This window comes from Carettochelys insculpta, chromosome 15 (assembly GCF_033958435.1).
Source record: "Carettochelys insculpta isolate YL-2023 chromosome 15, ASM3395843v1, whole genome shotgun sequence".
Classification (NCBI taxonomy): Eukaryota; Metazoa; Chordata; order Testudines; family Carettochelyidae; genus Carettochelys; species Carettochelys insculpta.
Genome location: NC_134151.1, coordinates 9594458 through 9615561, shown reverse-complemented (window position 1 = coordinate 9615561; position 21104 = coordinate 9594458). Strand labels below are relative to the sequence as shown.

General features: G+C 39.5%; 1 protein-coding gene across 1 annotated transcript in view; it reads left to right on the top strand.

Annotated features, from left to right (window-relative positions):
* Positions 1-21104, top strand: part of TENM2 (teneurin transmembrane protein 2) — a 1128689-nt gene that overhangs the window by 501817 nt on the left and 605768 nt on the right. The window lies entirely within an intron of this gene.

Genomic DNA, 21104 nt, shown 5'->3' with positions numbered 1-21104 from the left:
TCTGTGGAGCCACTATTGTATTTGTTCCTTCATCAGATGACCAAAGACTGCGTTTGTTAGAAATCTTGGCCTTTAATTTGGCAACCTGTTCTGCAGAACCTATCTTGAACTCCAATTTCTTTACCAGGGTGGAATGAAAGTGGTGATTGTAAAATTTCCACTTTAGAGGCTTCCACTCTTCAGTTCAGGATGATCTTTGGGAAAGGCAGGCTCACCCTCTTATCTGCCCCAGTTCAGCAGGCAGCAGCACAGTCGCTGCTACACTCTTTTGTGGTGGGCATGGGTCATAGTAGGGAGTGGGGAGAGGGTTATCTCCATGGTTTGTGATTAGCGTCCTGTAGCCTGTTGAAGGATGCATCAGGTTAATAGGTGTGGGAGGGATACAGACACCCAGAGTCTCATGCTTCACCTGACCCCTCCCTTCCCGCCCTGCTCCCCCCACAAACTAAAGTGTATTGTGGTGGGAAAGTGAGTAGCAGCCATGGGGCTCAGAAAGAAGAGGGCCTGTTCTAGCAGCTGTAGGCCCCATTTCTTCCTTTTTCTTGGGGGATATGGGAGCCAAAAGGCTTTACTTGGTGGAATAAGGTGAGGATAGAGACACCAGGGTTGGTCGCTTTACCTTTCACCAGTGGTCAGGGAAGGAAGTGTTGTGCCATCTGAGCTGTTGAACTCAGACATACAGAAGCAGCAGAGTCCTGCTTGGAGGCAGCAGAAGTGGAGGCCTGCAGAGAAGAAGGGCCTAGCCTAAAGTAATTTTACTGGGGGAAAGGGTAGCTAAATGCGGTTGCACTGATTAAACTGCAAAGGGTTCTTCATTGTGTTGGTACCACCACATGTATTTGGAATGCGGGACAGGTGCAAATTGAAAAGCATTAGCAGAAGGGCGGTGGGAAAGTGTGTGGATTTGTATGCAGGAGAGACTGATTTAATTGCACTCCTACCAGCTGGACTCAGAACAGTTGGGAATGAGGTAGTGCTACACAGGTGACTTAAGCATATAATGAGGAAATACAAAGTTAATTGGGAGTACTCTGCATGTCCCAAAGCTGACTGCAAAAATAATAAATTTATTCACATGATGTAGAAACATCATAGCTTTTATAATTACAAAGTCCACATCGAAATCTATAAACTGTGAACTGAAATCTGTAAATGCTGATCAAAGAATGGGTGTACAGTATTTTAGTCACCCATTTTGATGGCTTCGTTCACATGTTGGCAGCAGGTTTGAATGATGCGATAAGGTTAGAGTAAAGCAACCTCAGTAGCAATAGATGATAAAAAATATAGAGAGCTGGAAGAAAAGGCATAATTTCCAATCTGATCCCGTAGCCAAAAACAGACGTTGCAGAATTTGTGGTTTGAAGAGTGTACTGTCAATAGTGAAGACTTCTTACCACCCTCTTTCCTCAATGTTTATTACAGCTCTAGATTTCTGATACTATCTTAGCATAACTAAATAAGTGACAATGTAATTTGCTGTTCGTATGTCTTTAGTTTTAATTACAAGATCTACTGGATTACAAATTGAGAACTTCATTTTACCCCTCATATATCCTTTCCTTGGTTTGTATTATCTAGTCTTACCTAGCATTAACAAACCAGACATGGGATTTTCATTGAGTCTGCAGGAAGCCAAATGTTACTAGATCCTGACAGCAACTTGTAGAGGCCTTAAGGCACCTTTACACCATCCCAGGATATTTATAAGGAAGGCAGATGTCTACCTATTATTTTCCAGTATGCATCATGAGTTGTTGTGACACCTGAGGGATAAATCATAATGTTGGAAGAGACCTCAGGAGGTCATCAATTTCCAACCCCCTGCTCTAAGCAGGAGCCATGCCAACTAAATCATCCTAGTCAGGGATTTATCAAGATGAGATTTAAAAACCTCTAGGGGTGGAGATTCCACCACCTGTCTAGCTTACCTATTTTAGTGCTTCACCACCCTCCTGGTGAAAGTGTTTTTCCTAATAGCCAATTTAGACCTCTCCCACTGCAACTAGAGATCATGGTTCCTTGTTCTGTCATCTGTCCCCATTGAAAACAGCCTCTCTCCATCCTCTTCATAATCCCACTTCAGGTAGTTGGAAGCTGCTATCAAATTCCCCCCTCACTCTTCTCTTCTGCAGACTAAATAAATCTAAATCCCTCAACCTCTCCTCATAAGTCACCTGCCTCTGACCACACTCCCTGTGCCAGAATCTCAGATTTGGAGACAGGAGAGATGACACGACTTGAACTATGCCTTTCATTGGACAAGTTCTCAACTGTCTAAATAAGGAGGCTTTGAGGAAGCTTTGGGGAACTAAGATGCTCTAAAGCAGCTGAAAATCAGGCTGATTTCCACCCCTGCTGCAATTTACAGTTCAATGGATAGAATTTTGACTGAGGGTTTCTTTCTTTCCTCTACATTATTTAAGGTAGTCTATATGGCTGCAACTACACTGCAGAGTTTTGTCAACAGAAGTGACCTTCTGTCAACAAAACCAGGGAACATCTACACTACAAATGTATTCTATTGAGAATCTGTTGACAGAAGGCAGCACTTTTCCTGGCAGACTTCTTTTGTGACTGTAAAAAGACACAGCACCTCTGTTGACAGATTCTGTCAACACAAAAATAGCGTAGCTGCTCCAGGGCGGGTCCTCTGTCAACAGGGAGGGCTTCTGGTTCACTGGGCAGTCCTGTTTGCAGAGCTTCCAGTTGGCTGTTCTGTTGACAGAGAGCTGGACAGTCTGGTTGCTCTCTGCCAACAGACAGGGGGAACCTCTATTGGGTGTGGACACATTTTGTCAACAGAGGTTTTGTTGAGAGATATCTGTCGACAGTCACTTCTGTTGACAGAGAGCTGTAGACTCGTTACTGAGTGACTGCCAAGAGCTGTAGTGTAAACACAGCCTATGTGCATGTATACATGCATGTGCCATACAATTAACTATACTAAATCTGGACTGAAGATGTTTGAGACAATAGGTATATAAAGCATGAGAAGTGTTAATTTTTGTGGTTCACCTGCTAAAAGTAAGGTGTTAAGGACTTTAATATGTTATTCCTACTGTGTACAGAATTAAGTAGACACCAATTTTCACCTCATTGTAAAGAGTAGCTGATTTTTCAAAAAGTGAGACCACATTTACATCTTTTGTAATTAAGTCATAGGAGGAAAAAATGCTTTTTTCCCCCTTCACTGCAAATCATGAAGCAAATACTTAAAAATGAGTTCAAATGTTAGAACACGCATCAGTTCTGGGAATTAAAAAACAAACAGAACTTGTTTCTATCTTCTACGGCACTGGAATTTAGTCATTCCTGTTTCCATGAAATGTTTAATTGATATTGTTTATGTAGTTGAGAGGGAGGGACTTTGCAGAGGCTGGAATTTGTTTCATTTCGCCTGAATAGCCCATATTGTCAAATGAGAAATTGATCCACTGCCCTACAGTACACCAATGATGACTCAACACTACAACCTTGTCATATGAGGATACCGTTGATTTCAAAGAGGCCCTTGTGTAAACACTATTAAGTGAGAAAAGGTTAACAGCAAAGGCCCTCAGTCTCCTTCCCTTTTAAATATGTCACCAGCTACTTGTATTCTCTTTTAGTTTGTTAAAAAAAAAAGTGGTAGATGATTGAGTCTTATTGTGCATATTTATGTCATTTTTCAATATCTATCACTATCCTAATTGGGGTCTCTATCTTGATGCTGCTGTAATACAAATCATAAATAATGACAGTATTATTTGAGTATATTAGACACTGAATATAAGAAGTATAGCACTGATTTAAAGATGACAGATTGACCATTCTCATAACTAAAATCTTACCCACCGAACAGGTAAAATATAAGCTCACCTTTTTTCCCTGTCACGGTACTTTCGTCTCTGTGGAAGGGTAACAGGTGTGATGCACCATTCAACACCGCTTGCTGATCACTTAGGATTTACCTCAATCCAGCCTCCTTAGCACTCTCTTCCATTCCATGTCTTGCTCCCTGTTACCTGTTTGTTCTCCACCCCAGTACCAGACCCACATCATGCCCAGACCATGATGCTTTTCCCTCAGGCTCTGGACCTTCCCTCCTACGGAATCCCAAAGTCCTGTATGTATCTTGCTACACTGTACACAGCAAGTCATCATCTAGTCCTTTACCTCAGTGGTAAACTGCAGGCTGAAATGGCCATTCTTCATTGGCAAGGACTTGTGGACCTGGTGTCTTCTCTTACCCTGGCTGTGTCCCTGCAGCCCAAGTGCCCTCAGGTCTTGTCTCAGGACCTGAAGCTTGGAAGTGGGTTACACCAGAGCTCCTCAGCGATACCTATATTTTCTTGGTGCTGCTTTGTATCAGCAAGCCTCTGTAGCTTTCTTGGCAGCTAAGGCCACCCTGCTCCACAGCTGCAAATAGATTCTTCTGTCCTTCTCTCCCAAAACCCCTATTTGTACAGCCCCAGCTGGGCCCTAATTGCAGCTAATAGTGTCAGTTGCAGGCTTCACAGTCTCAACCCTCTCCTAGGACTGAGTTTAACCCCTTACTCTCCAGAAGTGGGGTGGCCACTCACCCACAGGAAGAATAGGTAGAACAATTTATATTTCTCCAGGCTTTCATTCAACCAGTCTCCTGACATAATGAGCATGAGTAAACCTGTTGAATTCAATGGTGCTGAAAGTCCTGTCCATAAAGTTAAGCATGCTGAAACTAGGCCTCAGTCCTAGGTTTCTTATACAAACTAGCAACTGGGTGTTTTCACTGTCATTTAGTTCTATCTGTAACATGAACATCTGCCCACTGGGGGTGGGGGGCATTTTGTGTTAACATCAAGTCATCTCTGCAGGGTGTCGTCAGGTCCTTACTTTTTACGTTAGGATTGAACTTGTGACCTAAAGGTGAAAGCATCTGTCCTGATGTGATTTTTTGAACTTTCCTTCCTCCTTGCCCTTTATGTGCTCAGAAATTTTGATGTCATCTTTAAATGTGCTTTAAATGTCAGTATTGTTGAAAATAGTGCAGTAGTCCTCCGTCATTGCTCTTTAAGTACTTTCCATGCTGAGTAAACAAGCCTAAGAAAATGACTTTTTAGTGCTTACCAGAACATTTAACATAACACATTAGGGCCATTTTGACATGAGTGTTTTTGTGAGAATTAGATGAAACCATCATGACCAGCACTTTTAATTTAATTTATGGCCTTTCATGATTTTTTTCCCTCGTGAGCATACATCAATGAATCATTATTTATTAATGCTTCACAAAGATGTTAAAAACCAAAAGGAAGCTGGAATCGCCAACACAGCTCAGTTCAATGTAACAGATAAAAGAGGGACAACATAATACATCTATATTGAACATCCCCAAGTAGTCTAGTGACTTGAACACTTATGCTACTTTGGATTCACATGTCTATTTCCTCTGGCATAAAAAAAATTAATTAGTTGCATTATATTACATGTTTTTTTTCAATATTACTCCAATCTAAATCTTGCATCCTTTACTCATATGAGTCATCCTCTTTGTCAAAGGTGCAACTCACATAAGAAAGGGTTGCAGGCTCAAGCCTTCATATAAAATATTGCTTTTAACAGGTTGCATGGTTTCCATTGTGGAATTGAATTCAGTGACCTCATATTAACTTCAAGGAGAAGGACTGGGTACTTAATCAGTGTTTAAATTAGATATATTTATTTTTCTGTTTTAAGAAGGCAAAAACTAAAATTGGGAAGATAGAATGCATAGGAGGAAGAATATATGGAATTTCTCCAACAAGTTGGATGATTTTTTTTCCTTCTGCAAGATTAAGACTCTTAAATGTCATACACTTGGTGTTGCACATTAGACAAGCACTTCCTAGGATACAGATATATCTACATTTGTTGTAACTCTATTGTATTAAATACAGTGTCGTTCATATCTCTTCCTGGCAGCTTCCTGAGGTTTTTAAGATATTCAGCATTTGAAATTGCACTGTTTTATCCCAGATTTCACAAATAACAGTCAGATTATTGTAAAAGAGAGCTTGCTGATAACTAAGGTTTTGAATTGCTTCTTGATTGTTATAGGAAAGTATGTTACAAAATGGCAACTACTGTATCAAACTGATTTGAGAAAAATATTCAAAATATGCACCACTGAATTACTTTGCTTTGTCAGAATTTGTGTTTATTATAAAACTTCTCCTCTAATGGCCCCCTATCCACAGTGCTGGAAAACCTTCAGAATAAATACCAAACAATTCACCAGTGCTTGTATCCAACCGAGTGGAAGTGATAGCATATGCTTAGTCATCTAGTTTCAATGAAGCCAAATCCCTTTAGTCCACAGAGAAAAACAAATATTTAAAGAAGTAAAAACTTTTTTCTGAATTAATGTTATTCTGTATCTAATTTTAGACACCACTGGTTATTTTTATGGACTTTTCTGAAAACATGTTTAAGAATTCATATTTTTTTATCTAAACTGGTTACATTTCATAGCAGCAGAACATAAAATGTTAAACTATAGTGTGAAAATAAACTCCTTTTTGGTTGGTTGAATCAACTTTCATGTTACAATCCTCCACTCATTTGCTAACTGTTACAAAATGGTCAATATATTTTTCCTGCCTTGCAATAGATGTACAAAAATACAAACAAAACAAAAATGTACAATATAAGATGAATACTTATTAAAAGTTGTCCCTTCCTCATCCCCAGTTATAAGCTTCTGTAATTTACGAATAGGTAGCGCATAGGATAAATCTACATATATCTTGATTTTGCATCAATGATGACTCAAGTATTATCTGATAAATGACATATCATCAGATATCATAGATATGTGAATAGCTTTAGGACCCAATTGTAGAAAGCTCTGAGTGCCCTCAGTTTCAATGAGCAGCTTACAGGCCTGAGTTCTAATGTAGTGCTTCACTTGTGAATTGTTCTCACTTTCTCTTTGTTCTATGCAGTATCTAGCTGTCCAACATAGTGACCCTTCATGAGTATGAGCCGCACAAAACTGACTTCCCCAAAGCTCAGGACTGCTCTAATTCAGACTTCTGGATTAGGCCTCTCACGGATATAGTGCCAAGTAGCAATAATCAGATCTTGATACCACTACAAACTTCCCCAAATTTCAGGCACCAGCCAGTGATTAGATATTAATTTTGGCCCCACATTGTCCTCACCATTAAAATGTTTACCGTATTTCATTAGAGAGCTATTTACGTACCAGATAGTCCCCAAAACGGGGTAAAACCAATTACTTTAAAATTCAGGTGTTGAAGATTACATGGTGGCTCTTTTGTCATATGCACATCTGTTCTATAAAGACCCAATCGGAACACCGCAAAGCCAATGGGACTCTTTTCCATTGATTTCAGTGGGCTTTGGATCAAGCCTTGAATTGAATGGAAGTTATACACAGAACTACATTCCTATTTCTTCAATTTAAAAAAAAATCTGAAATGTATCTTTAACTTCAGCTTTTAGATCTACACTGAAGGGTTAATAAGAATATAAGAATGTTTTCTTTGGCATGTGGAGAAACTGCAGCAATCAGTTAAAATCTCATGGCTGACCAGTGCCAGCTGACGTAGCCTTGTCAGGCTTGGGCTAAAGAGGCTCTTTCGTTACAGTGTAGACATTTGGGCTTGGTCTGGATCCTAAGACCTGGGATCCAGTGAGGTGGGAAAGTCCAGGAACTTGGTCTACAGCCCAAACCCAAAAGTCTCCATTGCAGTTAAACAGCCCCTTAGCCTTATCACAATGAGCCTGAGCCAGCTGGCACAGGCCAGCTGTGGCTTTTTAACTGTAACATAGACAACTCTAAAAGGTTGTGTTTCCATACTTCATTTTTTCTTACTCTCCTTTGCATGGCCCTTCACCATGGCTTCTTTATTGCTATATGTTGCTCAGGAGGACACAAAAAAAACTATTAATGTTTGCTTATTAATTGCGTATTATAAATAGAGCAACAATTGTAGGGACAAATGCAGGCCTTAAGCACTTTTAACTTGGACACACACATTCAGTTATAGCACCAAGGCAGTGTTGTTATGGGCCTGTATTCAGACTATCTCCCTTTCAGCATATTGCCACTCTACTTCCCCTTTAGGGCTTAAAAATATACTGCATGAAACAAAAGGCATCCTAGACAGCCTGCCCTGGTCTCAGAGCCTGCCCCCTGTTCACTGCACTTTCCTTACCATTAGGTGATTCTCAAATATCTTAATGCCGGGCGGGGGGGAGGTTTGGAAGGGAGGAGAGGTGAAATAGAAGTGAAATGCCCAAGTTGCACTCAGTGTACTAGTCTTGTGCTTGGTTTTTAAGGTATTAACCTGTGCACAGTCAGTGGACTGAATCGGGCCCAAACATATGCCAGGCTTTACGTGTGCACTGGCTTTACCACTGTGTGTTAGTCCCAGCTTGTATACAGCCCCATTGTATCAGCATTCCACTTAAATCATCACACATTGCCGTGTCACTTCATATGCTGGGCAGAACTGGAAATGCATTCTGCCCAGAAGAAAATAATTCAGCAGCAGAACAGTGAAGCCATGGTACCTGAAAAAAGATGTGTGCGAATGCCAGAGGTGTTAATGCCAGTAAATCTTCCTGTACGCCTGGGAAATTAAAGGTTTTGTGAGCCTAAATCTCTCCCTCCCCACGCTTCAAGCAAGTTTGAGTTTGCAAATTACAGCATCAGCATTTACTTGTTGACTATTGAAATCCCGAAACTGAAGCAAATATAGAAAAGTCTGGATTTGCTAAGACAGTAGAGTGGGAAGGAAGTGAGAGGTCTTCCTCTTAGTGTTAAACTTGACTTATAATTGGCTTTGCTAAGCCAAGGCTCAGAGACAGCTTTGATTAGGTGTCTTCCCTAGAGCTAAGAAAATTTCTACAAGACTTGGCTTGGAAATCAGTTATTTACCTATGCATGCAAAATGTCAGTGCTAGTAAATTTTGCAATACTTATTCTAATGTGATTTTGGATGATTTCTGTATGCTGCTGTTGTAATGGTTAGGAGAGTTTTAAACTAGAAGCATGTTTAAGAAAGATAAAATAAATATTTTGCATTCAAACATGTAGCCTGTCATAAATTTCTTGGGCCAGTTTCCACTTGCCTTGCTCAGACAAACAGTCTAATTGTACAGTCAAAGCTTCCAAGATATGGTCCTTTCAGTTTCACCAGTGCCGGACTGACACTTTCAAGAAACCTGATCAGAACTTTAGAAAAGGCCTTGAGTTGGCCATGTACATGAGCACATACCTCACTCTAAGCAAGTGACCAACCCCATTGACTTCACATGCTTGAAGTTAAGCATGTACTTGTTTAAGTCCCTTGCTGACTTGAGACTTAAGAGATTTGTGAGTGAAGTGTGAATGGGTAAAGGGGAGCCGGGACTGTATTCCCCTGAGATCAATTTAGTACAGTCTGGTGTGTTCCAAGATCCATATAAAATACTCATTCATACCTAAGGATAAAAGTCTTCCCTAACAGGGACGAGACATCTTTCATATCCTGGCACCAATACAGCTACAACAACACTGCAGACTTCCTGGATGGGGTCCGTTTAATACCACAGTAGTGGAGTTTGAGGAGATAGGAAGTAAAAGTGTGAAATAAACATCTGATGCAGAAACTCTCTCCCTCCTTAACATTTTTTATTTCTGACATAGATGAAAGAGTCAGTTTCAGTGCCTTTAGACTGTGAGCTCTTCTGACAAGGACATAGTTATTTTCTGTCATACTAGACAGAATCCACCTACAGCACCATGTACAGTTATAGTTCCCCTTTCCCCCTGCTTTCCTAACAGTCTTTCTTCCTTTTTGCCCTTTCATTTTTTTTCCTCTTCCATTCTTCTTCCTCCTGTCCCCATAGATCTACAAAGTTCCACCCACACTCAGCTACAGCCACCTACTCATCCTCTTATCAAAGCCACTCACCCCTGCAAGATTTGCCATCAGACGAGCACAATCAGTCACTAACCTGTTACACACACAAATACTCCCACAGACTCTTATCCATGTGTAGCTTCTAGTGGAAGTGAAGAATTAATGCTAGAAAAGGAGTCACTCCCTGGGGGAGTGAGCAAAACCAAGAGAGTTCTAAGAAGCAGCAATTTCCTACCTAGCTTCCCTGCAGTGGTGCAGAACATGGGAAAATGTTTCTTGTGAGCCACAGAAAGAGCACAAATATAATGGGATGGGCGAGACTCACAGGTCTAGAGGTAGCAAGAAAAGTCAACAAAAATTCCTTTCAAGCCACAGGGAAGGTATCAGCATCTGTGCTGGAGTCAGCACCGTCCATGCACCCAATCCCAGCGCTGACAACTCCACTGACACTGATACAGCATCTGACACCAGTGTATGATGCCTCCTGAGGTTGCTAGCTAAGCCCAAATGCAAACTGGGGCTCATTCTAAATCCTCAGTGATACACCCCTCAGTCCAGTTACAATTTCTAACATACAAATATATGTCCATTGTCCTATTGCCAGTATCACCTCTATTTGTTACTATGGGCTAACCTTTAATTCAGTCACCCTCTTCTACTGAAGCAACAAAGATAACCATGAGGAGGCAGACATTTTCTCCACCTGACTCTCTTCTACCATAACAAAGACCTCTCCCAGGAATGTGAGTCTCAAGGGCCAACCTCAGTTACCATTGTATGCTCCCCCCATGGATAGTAATCAACTACCATACAGAATGCAGTGGGTATCTTGGGACCCAGAAATATCCTATAAGGCCCAGTACTGCCCTACCACTTCACCCCACACAGCACAGATTCATTCTTCACCGGGACTGACAATATCACCTTGTGTCTAGAACCCTCAAGAATTCACATGAGGAAATGGAGGAGTAGCCTGTAGCCCCCACACAACTCCTCCTGATGAAACTGTCATGACGTCACCACCACCAATTGCTGCTGACTTTAAGCAATTTCAGCAGCCATTTAAAAGAGCACCCAGGACATTTCTATAGGCTGTGTCTACATTAGCATTGTGCTTTTGAAAGAGGCATGCAAATGAGGAAATCAAAATTGCAAATGGGGTGCAGATTTACATATTTGATGCCTCATTTGCATTTTCTTTTGAAAGAGGAAAAGGAGCATAGAGCTTCTTTTGAAAGAAGAAAAGTAGTGTAGATGCTCCTCTTTCAAAAGTAAACCCCATCTTTGAAAGAACCCTGCTTCCCATAAAAAATGCAGATCATTTTTCCCGTCAAAAATGGGGAGAAAGGTTCTTTCAAAGATGGGGTTTACTCTCGAAAGAGATGTGTCTACACTCCTTTTCTTTTTTACATATTTCTGCACCTCATTTGCATTTTGATTTCCTCATTTGCAATTATACGGCTTTCCCTCTGTTAATATTCTAAGTAGTATGACATCAGTAGTCACCATGGCAGACCTAACAGACACAGACAAGCCCATTCAGAGCAAAATGTCAGGAAACAAGCCACAATTCTAAAGGCTTATTAGAACATGCCTTAACATCTGTGCTTATGTGCCTTCTCAACTATTGCCCCCAACACTTCAACTGCATCACACATCACAAAAGATCACTGGGTCCAGGAAACTGTACAGTTGAGCTATTCCGTCCCCTTTATTTCATGCCTCCTTGCCCTCCTCCTTCATGGATCCCTCTCCAAACACCTATTTCAAGAAGAGGTATCGCACCTATTTCACTGAGATGCAATGGAACCAGTTCCTATGCAACACAGAGGGAAGAGAGTTTACTCCATTTCTTGATCCAGGAGAAAATGCAGAGGATGGTGACTCATTCTACATCTGCAACTCTACAAATCAATCCACTCCCAGAAATTCAGGGTAATCATGCTCAGCACAATAATACCAGTGCTGCTGGAACAAGGGGACTGGTTGTGATTCCTTGACCTACAACACACATAGGCTGTGTCTACATTAGCCCAAAACTTTGAAATGGCTATGCAAATGGCCATTTCGAAGTTTACTAATGAAGTGCTGAAATGTGTATTCAGCGCCTCATTAGAATGCCGGCAGCTGCGGCACTTCAAAATTGATGCAGCTCGCCCAGAAGGGGCTCCTTTTCAAAAGGACCCTGGCAACTTCGAAATCCCCTTATTCCTAACAGCAGATAGGAATAAGGGGATTTTGAAGTTGCCGGGGTCCTTTCGAAAAGGAGCCCTGTCTGGACGAGCTGTGTGGTGGCGAGCCGCATCAATTTCAAAGTGCTGCAGCTGCCGGCATTCTAATGAGGCGCTGAATATGTATTTCAGTGCTTCATTAGTAAACTTCGAAATTGCCATTTGTATGGCCATTTCAAAGTTTTGGGCTAGTGTAGACATAGCCATACTTCTGTATCTCAGTATACCTAGCACACAGACAGTGGTACATGACCACTTCCAACACAAAGTGCTCCCATTTGGTCTCTATATAGTACCACAAGTATTTTCCAAAATCCTTGCAGTGGTGGTTCACTTCTGCAAACAAGGCATCATATTTTTTGCATACCTAGTTGACTGTCTCATCAAGTGCCAGCCATACGAAGAAAAAAAAAATGGCCATACAGTCAGCCATATTTTTTTCCCCCACAGTCTTGGACTGCAAATAAATAACCAAAAAGCCACTATGATACTCACACGGCAAAAAGAGTTCATAGAGGCCTACCTTGACCCTATGCTGACTGGAGCCACCCTTTCACAGATTAGGTGCCTCACCTTCAAATACCCCATAGACACACTGTGCATCTGCCCAATGGTTGAAACAAGAATTTAGAATTTCTGGGTCACATGGGAGCCACCACATTTATGGAGAAATACACCAGGATACAACTAGGGTGGTTACAGGGCTGGCTGAGTGTTGTATGCAAACCAACCAAGCACATCTTCCACATGATGGTAACTCCACCAGCCAAAGCGATGAGTTCACTAGACTGGTGGACAAAAAAGAAGAACATGTTCCCTTCCACCAAAATCTTCCCATGCTCCTGTTCACAACAGATGGCTCTATGATAGGTAGGAGCATACACCTACACCATCACAGAATAGAAGGCAGGAACCTGGGACTCAGTACAGTGAGGTATTCTTATCTTCACTTCTTCCACTCAGTTGCAACAAATCCCTAAGTGTACTCACAGACAATATTGCATGCACGTTGTACATCAATATAAAACAGGGAATATGATCACACTCCCTATTCATAGAAGCCATCAGACTCTGGAACTGGTGCATACAATACTACATAGACATCACAGCTTCCTACCTGCCTGGGTGTAAGAACACCACCACTGACACACCCTACATTTTTTTTCCTTAGGAACATGACTGGGAACAAATGCCACCTTTTCTCCCTTTGGGGAACCTTTCAATAGGTTTATTTGCTGTAGTAACGAACCACAAAGGCCATCTTTTCTGCTCCAGGTTGTGACTCAGGGCCAGATCACTAGGAGATTATTCCTAATCCCATGGGGAATAGGACATTTATGTATGCATTCCCTCTGATTGCTCTAATACACAGAATTCTCCACAAGATCAAGGATGACCATGCCAAGGTCATACTTATTGCCCCACTTGTCGCTCCACCCTCAGAACTCTTGCAGAGCAATGGTCACATCCTCCATCTACAACTGAAGAAGCTTCATCTGTCGTCATGGATCCTCCTTGGTTCCAAGGACATGAGCTAGTCTTGTCGGAACAAGTTGGACATGTTTCATTACACAGCAGAGGAGACTCCACTCACAATAGTTGCTTCCAATAGTGGAAATGATTCTTGAGGTGATGCTTGCTGGAAATCCTCACACTCCACACTACACCCCTTCCTGATATCTTATCTCAGTGTTAGAGCATTGGGTTGTGAGTTCAGCCCTTGGGGGGGCCTTTCAAGATTCTGGAGCAGATTAGATTTAAAAAAAAATCAGGGATGGTGATATGTCGTGCTGTGAGGGCAGGGGACTGGACTCAATAACCTCTCTAGGTTCTTGCCAGTTCTATGTTGTGATTGCCCCCTCAATCCTGCCTCCCTCCTTGTGCAACAACATAGTCCTTCTTTGACCTAATGTCTACACTACACTCAGGGAACACAATCATTGGCCAATTGACTAGTTGCCTATTGGCCCCATTTGATCCTGTCCTTATGTTGAAAAACGACAAAGTATATTGAATAAAAGGATCTAACAATATGTTAAAAAGAGCATTAAAAGCCCATACTACAAGAAATCTTATCCTACTTTATGGGAGAATTTCACTCATGGACTTTTAATTAGAAGGAAAGCTCTTAATGAAATCTGAAATTATAAATTTAGTTTCTTGATCATATTTCCTCATTCCAAACCTGATCTAACATTGGACTGATCTGTTTGTTAGTCCTAGATCACATTCCCTCCTTTTCTATGATCTTCTAATTTCTCATAAATGTAATAGTGTGAATGGAGATAAAATATCTGTAAAATCTGCTCTTTGACATACAAGTTCAACAGCACTGATATTTTTGTTATTGCATAAAACTCAATTGTCAACATTATGTATTTATTAATTCTCATGTTAGTTTGCCAGCTCTTATAAGTAGAGTTCCATCTGGCAGTGAAACTATATTGTAAATTGATACAGAAATTAGCAACTCACATTTTTGTCCGTCCAAATGAATATGAGAACTAAATTGCACATAATGCATCCCTGGAAGAAGAAGAAGAAAATCACAGGTATACTGCAGATGCATATGCCAATCAGGCAGAAACAGACACACGTTGTGATTATCTCAGTTTTCAAACCTGGGAGAGACAAGAATGTGTTTCTAAATGAGAGAGGCAGTATGTCATGCTCACTGAGATAAAAACAGAAGCTGCCAGACACTTTGGCTTTATTCTAAGAATCTTTACTTGAAAACTCCCCAGTCTGTCTTTATGCTTATTCTCCCTCATATTCTCATTCTTTTCTCTCTCTCTCTCTCATTGCTTTCTTTTTCTCTCTTATTGTTCTCTCTTTTCCTGCCTTTGATGCACATACGTTGTCACATTTCATTGACTCTCCCCTCTTCTCCGTTCTTACACTCACGCCTAGTGGTGCTTTAGCCAGAGCTTGCAGCCTCTCCGGCGAGTTTTAGTCATGTGTGAAGCTCAGTTTGATCGAGCGCTCCTTTTCTGCCTTTTCACTCTTGCAAAAGATTAAAAGGTGGCATCGCGTTGCTCCCCTGCTCCGTCTTGCAGGAGGGACTTAAAAGGGACAACAAAAACTAATCAGTTTCAATAAGCATTTTCTTGCAAGAAAGGGACTTAGCTGTGCGATTTGAGGCTGTTGGTGAGGATTGGAAAGGCTAGAGATGCTTCAGACTGCTAACAAGGGAAGGAAGCCTTCAGCTGAGGCAGGTAAGAAGTGTCTGAATCTGAATGTTTTACAGAGTGGCTTAGTCAAATCGGTAGATTTCCATCGTCTTGTAACTGAGGAAAGCATCTGCAGCAAAAAGCAGCAGGGGTCTTGTGTCGGCTTCCTTCCATTCAAGATGTAAAGTACCTTCAATAATTGTGATGTATTGGAACATGCTGTAAATTAAATTGCAAATGGATTTGTGTGGAAGCTGCATTTACACTAAATGTTTGTCCTTCTGTTTTGTTTCAATGCATGGGAGACGAGATGTAGAAAATGCAGCTTTTGTGCAAGCAGGATTTAGCATAAGGCTGAATTCAGTGTTTAAGGGGAAATCTCTATGTGCTCTTCAGTGTCTAATTCCAATGCTTAGTCTTGCAACCTTGCAGGCACCTGACATTCTGTGATTTGTTTTTAACAACTGAATACACACAATTAATTATAATTATTTGCCATTTGAGACTTAGAGTAAAATCTAGAGTGGAGTTTGTTGCAGTGAGTGATTTGTCCGCCTGACATTTCATTAGAAGAATAGCTATGCCCCTTTAGACATATCGTAAAACCTAGTTCATGTTTATGCTCTGTTAATAGAGATTAAGTACCATCCTGAATTAAATATGGAACTAAAACTCATAAACTGCACCCGTGTTTAGTAAAGCAATCACCAAATTAGAATGATGAATTTATGTCAGTTGTCAAATGGAGTTAACTCTGGAAGTGCTGTTCACAAGTGCCCATGGATTACTATAATGGGGTTTCCATATAACAACTATTGAAATGGACTAATTATAAGTCAAAAGGTCTGAACTTTGAGCTGCATGTCTGAAATAAAATTATAAACGTTAATGTCCCGATTTTTCAGAAGCCTGTCTTATGTTGCATAACTCGTGCAGTGGTTGAAAGGGATTTGAAGACAAAAAAAAGTTACTTCACAATTAAATTATCTAAAAATCAGAATGTACAGATAACCAAAAGCTTCCTCCATTAATGAAGACTAAAATATTTAGCTACTGGGATCTTTATTTCAATTCCTCATTATTTTTTTTGAAATCCCGTATTCCTGTATTTTATAATCATAGTCATTGTGCGTAACCCAAGACTTTTAAATAGGAGGGATAAAATTTTATAAATAGCAAGATTATTGTTTCTCCATGGTAATGCAAAGATTCCATAAACTTCTCTTGACAGTCGAAGCATTATTAGTGATTTTAAAAACAAACAGCATGTAATTATCAAGCTTACTTATTTGTAAAACCACATTAATAAATTAAACTGCCCCGTACGGAGAGGGTATAAAAAGAAAACTTTATAAATTCCTGTGGAGTAAACATTATTTGACCACTAGATTGTACCATTATTGATCTATAAAGAGCCACAGTGCTAAAGGAAATGCAGGAATTTGGTGGACAATTTATTTATCATTATGCAAGTTTACAGTAATGCTGTCGTGTACAGGTGCCCAACGCCATGTTTTGTAAGAATCAGCAGTGATGCTTTGTCCATTTATTCACATAGCTTATTTTACAAGATAGACAGCAACAAGCCACTATGTATTTATGAGTGTGATCAAGTCCCCAGGGAGGTCTAATATCTCTCCCATTAATGTGGAAACAGTCATATACATTGTTCCCTGTACCCTCAATGGGAGGGCTCAATAAAAATCTCCCCATATTTGAAGGGGTCCACTGGACCGCACAGTACATTGTAGGGCACTCCAAATGAGAAAAAATATCAAAAACTTTCTTAGGGAGGTGTCAGGGACCTATGCTGTCATTCACATGAAATGTAATTTAAGTTAATGTAGTTTAAAACTTTGGAAGGGGCGATACCATAGCAATTTTTTTTCAAATTTTTCAGTTAAGTTCTTTCAACAAAAGCTACTTTCACACTTCAAAACTGCATAACCGCATGTACAATCAACCTCATCTATGCTTATTATTTCTAAGTTAAAAGGGAGGGCGGTAATTTTTATGTCTCAAACTTGAAAGAATCTGACTGTTCTTTATGTAGTGGTTTAAAAGGGTGCCTTCAAACTGTCTTAATGATGTTAATGATGTCAAAGTGAAGCCTTGGTAATAGATGAGCTTTCCATATCATTGGTCAGTTATAATACATCCTTATGAAACAGCAGACTTTGAAGAATCAAAGGTTTGGTACAAAACTGGCAGCTTAAGCTAGTGGTAGTAGTAACTCTGTTTAAAACTGAATCTCAGGTCATTTATCTCTCATTCTGGCAGATGCTAACTCTGCCCTACCAAACGTTAACAGTGTGATTAACATATAAATAGTAGCATTTTACTGATGTTCCAGTAGATGTTGCTGGAGAGCAAAGGAAGCTCATTTTTACAGAGAAAAAGAAATGCAGTGGAGTTCAAAAACCAAAGAAAAAACAGGTAATGCTGATACTATGTATGCAGGTTTTTGATTGATTATAAGAGATCATTGCATTAGTACACCATGCCACAGGGTGCCTTTACAACTGAAGATGAATACAGTGGTAGTATTTCAATTTTTTGACACATGATAGATCTGTTTATTTGAAATACAACTTAGTTTACTGTACATTGCTATTTAGAATGAAGATTTTCTCAGAAGAGCTGAAAAAACATACCCTTAAGAGTAATGATCAAACGTAAAAATTTGTACATGTGGCTAATATGTAATAAAATATAAAGAAATTAAAAACATTCAACCTCTAAACTAATTTGAGTGCACTGAGATTGATGTTTTAGTGAATGTTAACCACTTAACAGAACAGCATATTAAACAATCAAAAGGATTCAATGGCTTGCTAAGTAAGAGTCTATCATTATATAAGTTTGAAAATAATACCACTTTCCCCAGTATAGGAAAAAGAATTAAAAGGAGAAATTATGAGAAAAATTTCCATAGCAAAAGGCAATGTACAGAATAAAACAAGTAGAAATAGGATAGCTGATAGCAGCTTTCAGCACTGAAAGCTGTGGTACCCTATGCAGAAACTACTATGTTAGCAATCACTCTGCTAAAATGACAAAGCAGTCCCAGAGGAGCAGTGGATTCTCCTATACGGACGTTAACTGATGCAATTTCAGGCAACCACTGACCTCTGTCTGTGGGAGTATTTATTTTTAGAGATGATCCTCAACTAACTTATTTCAAATTCAAAACATTAATGCATTTTTAAAAACATTTTTGTGTTCCGCAAAACCCTTTTTCCTGCGTAATGAGAAAAGGATGCCATACATTTATGTTGTGTATCAGTCAGTACCTGATCTGAAAAAAATTAGTCTGGAGTGGAGACAGACTTTGGTAGAGCCCTTTGAATTCGGATCACCAGCATTTTGAACTTGATACAAAATACCATAGGGTACTTAGATTTAATACCCGGTCATTTCTCTGATAGCATTTTATACTTCTGCTTACATGAGCAAGAAGTGTATATTTAGAAGAGATATGGGTGGCAGATCTTTACATTTTGAATATTTTCTAATTAACACTGTAAATCAGATGTATTCAGGGACTGCCTATTTTGTTTGTTTTTATGGATGTACTTTGTTTTCCACAGATGCAGCCTGAACAATTGCCTGAGAGATTTTTGTATGACAAATTTTTTGAATGGACACATTTAACATAGCCACTGTTTTTTCTTCAGACTACTACACTTTTTGTTCCTTTTGTTTCTTTCATGTGTTTAAACATGCACACAGAGAGACGTTCACATAGAGTACTCATTAATCTTAAATGGTATATAGCCATGCTTTTTAATTTTACATTACATAAATGAAATCTTCACCCAGTGTCACATGCCGGTAGTTTCAGAACCATCAGAATGCTGCAAACAGTTACCTAAATTCTTGTCTGTGTTTTTGTGCATGTCCATTGTAGACTTACAAATCCCTCAGCATACACAAATTCGGTTTGCATGTGTGCAATGGAAGTACTGTGCATCTAAGCTGGGCATGTGCAAAAGGACATTGGCACATTTGGCCTTACCTCTTTTCCAATGTATATCTGAATGTCAGTGAAACTCCGTGTCATGTACTTGTCTTCCTTATTTTGTTTTATTTGATATATGTCAGTTCCCTGCAATGGTACGTAATTCAGTTTCAATGGCCATAATGTATTATAAGTTAAGAGAATTCTCTGGTGAAGACAATAGGGAATTCTGTGCAAAAGCTGATGACCTGCTATAGCTCTAGGGAATAAACTTTTATTCTTTGTATTTTTCTGTGTTCTCTAACTTACAAGGGGGAAAAATGAGCCTATGCTAAACAGTTGGTGCTTTATGTGAGAAGCTGATGGCTATCACTAAAGAATAGTTCAGATTTTCATAGAGGTCTTGGGTAAAATAGCATTACTTGATTAGTGGTATTCTATTTCTGAATACACTATAAATAACTGAAAACAGTGCAGAAATTATTATGGATGCCATTAGAGTCTAATACCACTTGACAACAATAGCAGATACCTCGTCTGAGTGACCGTCTAGTTGAGTGTATGTGTATACACCCTTACGAGTGTATAAGATATCTAAATTACAACAATTTACAAATGTATATGTATGTAGATTACCTAATGTCACTTCAGAGCAAGATGAAAATACAAACTGTTCCTTCTATGTATGCATTAATTTAATTCTTCCCATTTACTTGTCCAATGCTTACATCTTTTCACTATTGTAATACCTTCAAAGATAGGGTTCTGCTCCTGCTTTTGCTCTTGACGTGCACATCGTATCTGACTGCTTTTGTGGAAGCAAAGTACAGGGAGTATCATTGTGATTAGTGATTTGATTCAGGTTAGAGTTAAATTTCTGGATGAGTATCTTTCAGTATTTATTTGGAAAGGAGACTGGCATACACTGGAAATGTGCTACTATGTACAGTGCACAGAGTGTTTGAGAAGCTTGGACTGAACACTTCTCTGTAACTCATACCATCCTGTCAGCTAATACATGATCAACAGAAACAATTTATATATGTAAGGCAAACACCCAAGTCAAAAACTAGGTTTTGAATATGAAGCCCTTTTTGGGAATTTTTAGTAAAGGAAAAGGTGTAGATACAAATCTCATTTACCCCCCTATAAATCTTGAGAGAAACTCCACAGAATGGAATTAGGTCCAGTTATAGACACTGTATAAAATACATTGTAATTAACAGGGATTTTTTAATCCTTTATGTATAATTGGTGAAGAGCTACAAAGCCATAAAGTTCAATTTCTGTATCTGGTTTGTACTATACTTATTAAAAACTCTCACTTGAACTGCACTTCACAGCTGTTCCCAGGTCATGTAAAATTTACATCATGCATTGTGATGAGCAACATGATGTAAAATTCTGTAATAACCTATTAGAAATTAAAACGTATGGTAGAACACTTTCTGTTTATTCACACCAAAATATCTTTATGCCTATTACGTTCTATGGGATAATGTGGTATGAAAGGCTTCTACAAATGGCATTTTTGTGGCATATGTTACTACTGTATGTACAAATATTACTGAGTAAATTTTCAGTGCAGTGTTGTAGACATCTGTGTGTCTAAACACTGTATAATCGACATGGAAAAAATGTGCATTTAACAGGATAAAATGTTTATTTGTGATACTATTTTGATTTGATTATGTATGACCAACCTGTGTTATCAGGTTTCAATTAATGGTGACCCTTTTGGTGTTAACACAGGCATTCCTGTATGTTTCCCTTTATTTTTGGTTAGTGTCTATTTTAAATAGGTTTTTATCTTATAAAATGTAGCTCTTTATTTTGACCCTTTCCCTTTCATCCAGATGTCAGG